This window comes from Bubalus bubalis, chromosome 11 (assembly GCF_019923935.1).
Source record: "Bubalus bubalis isolate 160015118507 breed Murrah chromosome 11, NDDB_SH_1, whole genome shotgun sequence".
In the NCBI taxonomy this organism is placed as follows: Eukaryota; Metazoa; Chordata; class Mammalia; order Artiodactyla; family Bovidae; genus Bubalus; species Bubalus bubalis.
The window spans coordinates 88,957,800-88,963,799 of NC_059167.1; positions in this window are offsets into that span (position 1 = coordinate 88,957,800).

A 6,000-nucleotide genomic window follows, 5' to 3' on the forward strand; every position below is an offset into this window, starting at 1 on the left:
TGAAGTCTTAACCACTAGACCACCAGGAAAGTTCCCCAAATAACAATTTTTTTTAAAAATAAGAAAATAAAAATGTTTTGTTTGTGTACTGTAAAATGTACTAGTATGAGATGACCACGGTGGTAAGTTATTCAAAAGTTTATCCATGAGTCGATCCATCACCAAACGCTTACCGCACTAGACACTGAAGATACAGAAATGGAGTCCAGCTGCAGAGAAGAAAAGGGGGGCTGCATGAGAAGAGTCTATGGACAGTGCAGAGCAAGGCAGCAGAGGGGCAGACTGGCTTGGGCTGGAGGGGGAACCCACTACCGCCTCTCAGTTCACACAGCCCAGTGGCGCCTGTAACACTTTGTGAACGATACTTTCACTTGGTTTTCATGCTGTTTTTGTTTTTTAAAGCAGAATTCATTTTTCGAACAAAAAGTTTTAACAGAACTGCAAATTCTAACGCATGAAAGCAAATCTGTTCTGGCTGAAACAGGTAGGGGCCCAGAGCCGGGACTACCTGGCCCCACCCCGCAGCCCCCGCATCCACTCACCCATCTCTCTCCTCAGTCCTGTTCCTCAGCAGCCCTGAGCGCTGAGTCTCCCTAGATCTAAAACCACAGCTTCATCGGGGAGGCAAGCACCCTACAGACACTCTCATGCAAGGAGGCACCTGCATGTGGATTCACAGGAGCATGACTTGTGGTGATGAATGCTGGAGGGAACCAAACATCCATAAGTAGAAGAAAGGGTAAACAGATGGCATTATATGTATAAAGTGTAATTAAGTTTGCTCCAGTGAAAGGCAATGAGTGAAAGCTACACATAGCAACGAAGATTAATCTCCTAAATGTACTATTGAGTGCAAAGAGGAAATTGTAGAATATTATCGTATTTGCTGTTATTGTTTAGTCACCAAGTCATGTCCGACTCTTTTGTGACCTCATGGACTGTAGCCCGCTAGGCTCCTGTGTCTATAGGATTTCCCAGGCAAGAATACTAGAGTGTGTTGCCATTTCCTTCTCCAAGGGATCTTTCCAATCCAGGGATCGAATCTGTGTCTCCTGCATTGGCAGGCAGATTCTTTACCACTGAGCCACCAGGGTTATTATATTACTATGTTATAATATGTTATTATATATTATTTATATAAAACTAACTAGACTCTGATGCTGGGAGGGATTGGGGGCAGGAGGAGAAGGGGATGACAGAGGATGAGATGGTTGGATGGCATCACCGACTCAATGGATGTGAGTCTGAGTGAACTCCAAGAGTTGGTGATGGACAGGGAGGCCTGGCATGCTGCGATTCATGGGGTCGCAAAGAGTCAGACACAACTGAGCGACTGAAATGAACTGAACTGAATTGAAAAATATACAAAAGAATATCATATTTGCTTATGATATATATACAAAAATTGGAGTGTGAAGATGTGCATGAGAAATAATAAGGCTTCTAGTGGAAAATCTAGGAGAATATCTTCAGGACCTGGCAGTAGGCAAAGAATTCTTAGGACACAAAAAGGACTAACTATAAACAAATTGACAATTTGGACTGCGTTAAAATTGAGAAGTGCGTGAAGAGACAAGAAATGAAAAAGCAACACAATTAAAAAGCAATTTAAAAGCAACACAGAGAGTAGGAAAAAATATTTGTGATACATATATCTAAGGACCAAATTCAAAATTCATAATAAGCTGCTACAAATCTATAAAAGACAATTCAATTATTACAAATTCTAACTTGAAAAAATAGGTTCTTTAGAAAAGAGGCTATCTAAAGGCCACTAGACATATAAAAAGATGTTCAACATTCATTTTTAGGAAAATGCAAATTAAAATAGAATGCCATACGTCTACACACTCATCAGGATGAATATAATTTTAAAGACTGATGACACCATGTATTATCAAGAATGTGAATCAACCAGAACACCCATACATTGCTGGTGGGAATGTAAACTGGTGTAACCACTTTAGAAAACTGTTTGACACTATTTAGTACTGAATGAAGATAAACATCCTCCAGAAATCCTATCCCTGATCATATACCAAGCAGAAATGAATGATTAAGTCCATCAAAAGTCATGTACAAGAATGTTATATATTCACAGTATTCTCAATAGCCTAAATGTCCATCATCAGTAGAATGGATAAATTATGGTAGAGCCCACAATGAAATACTATACAATAGGAAACGAAAGAAGTCCTGCTATACATGACAATCTTACAGGTGAAGCAAATCAGGTATAAGACAGGATATATTGCATGCCATTCATATGAAGATCAAAATCAAGCAAAACGAATTTATGTGATAGAGTCCAGACTAGTGGTACTCTGGGCAGAGGCCAACTATGACATGGTTTGAGGAGATTTCTTGAGTTTCCTCTATCCCAATGATGATGACCCAGGCATGTTCACTTTTAAAATGCATCAAGGTGTACATTTAAGACATGTGCACTTACATGAAAAGATGCTTAGCATTGCTAATTATTAGAGGCATGCAAATCAAAACTACAATGAGGCACCAACTCATGCTGGTCAGAAACTCCATTGTTACAAAGTCTACAAGTAACAAATGTTGGAGAGGGTGTGAGAAAAGGGAGCCCTCTTACACTGTTGGTGGGAATGTAAGTTGGTATAGTCACTATGGAAAACAGTATGTAGGTTCCTCAGAAAACTAGAGTTACCATATGATCCAGCAATATTACCCCTGGGCATACATCCAGACAAAACCATGGTTCAAAAATATATATGCCCTCTTATACTTATAGCACTGTTCACAATAGCCAGGACATGGAAACAACCCATAGGCCCATCAACCAATGAATGGAAAAAGAAAATATGGTGTATATATATATAATTAAATATTACTCAGCCATAAGAAAGAATGAAATAATGTTATTTGCAGCAACATGGATACAACTAGAGATTATCATGCTAAGTGAAGTAAGTCAGAAAGAGAAAGACAAATACTATATGATATCACTTATATGTAGAATCTAAAATATGACACAGATGAACCTATCTATGAAACAGAAAGAGAATCATGGACATAAAGAATAGAAGGGTGGCTGCCAAGGTGGATAGGGGTGGAAGAGGGTTGAATTGGGAGCTTGAGATTAGCAGATGCAAACTGGTATGTATAGAATGGATAAACAACAAGGTCCTACTGTATACCACAGGTAGCTATATTCAGTATCCTGTGATAAGCCTAAGTGGAAAAGAGCATGAAAAAAGAATGTATATATACACATAACTGAGTCACTTTGCTGTACAGAAGAAATTGGCACAACATGGTAATTCAACTACACTTCAATAAAAATACATTTAAAAAAGACTTGTGCACTTAATGCAGGTGATTCATGGATTAAACCCTCTGGACTATAGCCCACCAGGCTCCTCTCTACATGGGATTTTTCAGGGAAGAACACTAGAGTGTGTTGCCACTTCCTTCTCCAGGGGATCTTCCCAACCCAGGGATTGAACTTGCATCTCCTGCATTGGCAGGAGGATTATTTACCACTGAACCACCTGGGAAGCCCCAAATGGGAATCACTATGAAATACTGCTGCTTCGTACTGTGCTGGCCCATGGTACTCAAGAAACAGGCACACTTCCATCATTATCTTTATACCAGGAGACTCTCCTAACAAGAGCTACAATGGGCACTTGCTGTCTTTATCTCAGTCATCATCCCAGAGGCCTGAGATAACACAGTAGGTGCCAAGAACCCTCACATCATAAAGCAAGGGCTGGGCCATGTGTCTGGGACAAGCTAAGAGATTGTAGAACGTTCTGCCAGCACCCCCAGGGTAATAGGAGGATTTCCTTCTTTCTCATGGCTGAGTAATATTCCACTCTACATAGATACACTACATCTTTTTAAAATTAATATATAGTTAACATACAATATTATATAAGTTTCAAGTGTATAACATAGTAATTCACAATTCTTAAGAGCTATACTCCATTTACAGTTATTTTAAAATATTGGCTACATTCCCTGTGTTGTATAATATATCCTTGTAGGTTATTTATCTTATACACGCTAGTTTACACCTCTTAATCCACTACCCCATCTTGTCCCTCCCACATTCCCTCTCCCCACTGAAAATGACTAGCTTGTTGTCTGTATCTGTGATCCTGTTTCTGTTTTCTTATATGCATTCATTTATTTTTTTTTTTTAGATTCCACATACAAGTGATAATAGAGTATTTGTCTTTCACTGTCTGACTTAATTCACTAAGCATAATACTTTTCTTATGATCCATCCACATTGTTGCAAAGGGCAGAATTTCATTCTTTTTATGGTTGAATAGTATTCCATTGTATATATGTACCACATCTTTATCCACTGATCTTTGATGGATAATTAGATTGCTGTCATATCTTGGCTACTATAAATAATGCTGTGATGAATGGTAGGGTGCATATATCTTTTCAAGTTAGTGCTTTCATTTTCTTTGGATACGTACTCAGCAGTTGCATTCCTGGATCATATGGTACTTTTATTTTCAGTTTTTTGAGGAACTGGAGCTTGGAGTTTTGATATTATACTAGACCAGATTTTCAATTTACTGAAATGAAACTCTCTTGGAGACTAAAAAGGGCCCAGAAAAAGCTATAAGACCTAAGGTTTTATTTAGGGATGGAAAGAAAGAGAATAGTTTAAAAAGGACAGGGGGGAAAAAAAGTGAAGTTGACTTCTGTTTGCATATTGAATCCAGCTGGAACCATAAAGCGGCCACATGTGTATAAAGTGCCCAGCACATGAAGTGCACCTCCGGTTTCCCCTGGACCTGGGAGAAGCTGCCTCCCAGGCCCCCTTGGCCCTGTTCCAATCCAAGAGGTGCCTCCCCCTCCCACTCCCAGGAAGGCCCTGCTGGAGGCTGGAGGCTGACAGCGGGGAAACTCCTTAGCAAAGTGTTAACCTCAGCCTCTGGAATTTACACTTGCCCCACCACTGTCTGCTAAACATTCCTGCCTGAAATTCCAGCCGAACCAAGATACTGCTCTGTGAAGGCCCCTCGACTGGTAGGGCCTGGCAGTCCTCTCCCAACTTCCGAATTGCTGTCAGAGGCTGTGACCTCACTTCCTCAGCCTGCTCCAGCACGGGCCTCCTCCCTGGCCTGCCGGGATGCTGTGTGGATGCCTGGCTCAGATGCGGCTCAGATCCCTGCAGGCTGCTGAGTGGGCTTGGGGAGCCACTGCCGCCCGTCACTCCCTGCTCTAGTGTCCCATAGCGTGCCATCATTCAAAGGCAAATGCACAGAGGAAATGCCCACATTCCAGGAGAGCTGGGGTAGAGGGGGCTTCTCTTGGCTCAGCTTTCGGATTAAGAAGGGAGGAAAGGAGCTGCCATGTATTGAGCGCTTACTGTATATTAAGCCCGGTGCCAGGTCCCTTCTGTGAGCCATCCTACACTCCTGAGAACAGCCACCTGGTGTGGATATGGTCATTCCCATTTCACAGAAGAGGAGGAGAGATGCCCCGGGAATTAGAAAACTAGCAAGCGGCGGAGATACATTTTTCACTTGTTCTTGCCATAGCATTATGCTAGTCTGGATATGGTAACCTTCTCGCGTGACTATGGCCCTCAGCCATTGTAAATTCAAATTATTTTTTGCTGGTGTAGAATACTGAATGGAGTAGTACGGTGTTAAAAGACAAGGCTGGCGTCAGCCTGCCTGAATTCTACCACTTTATGGGTGTGTGCCCATAAAAGTGTTACTTTTCTGAACCTCAATTTCCGTGTCTCTAAGGAAGAACAGTCAGAGAAAGCAATGGCACCCCACTCCAGTACTTTTGCCTAGAAAATCCCATGGACAGAGGAGCCTGGTAGGCTGCAGTCCATGGGGTCGCAAAGAGTCGGACATGACTGAGTGACTTCACTTTCACTTTTCACTTTCATGCATTGGAGAAGGAAATGGCAACCCACTCCAGTGTTCTTGCCTGGAGAATCCCAGGGACGGGGAAGCCTGGTGGGCTGCCGTCTATGGGGTCATAGAG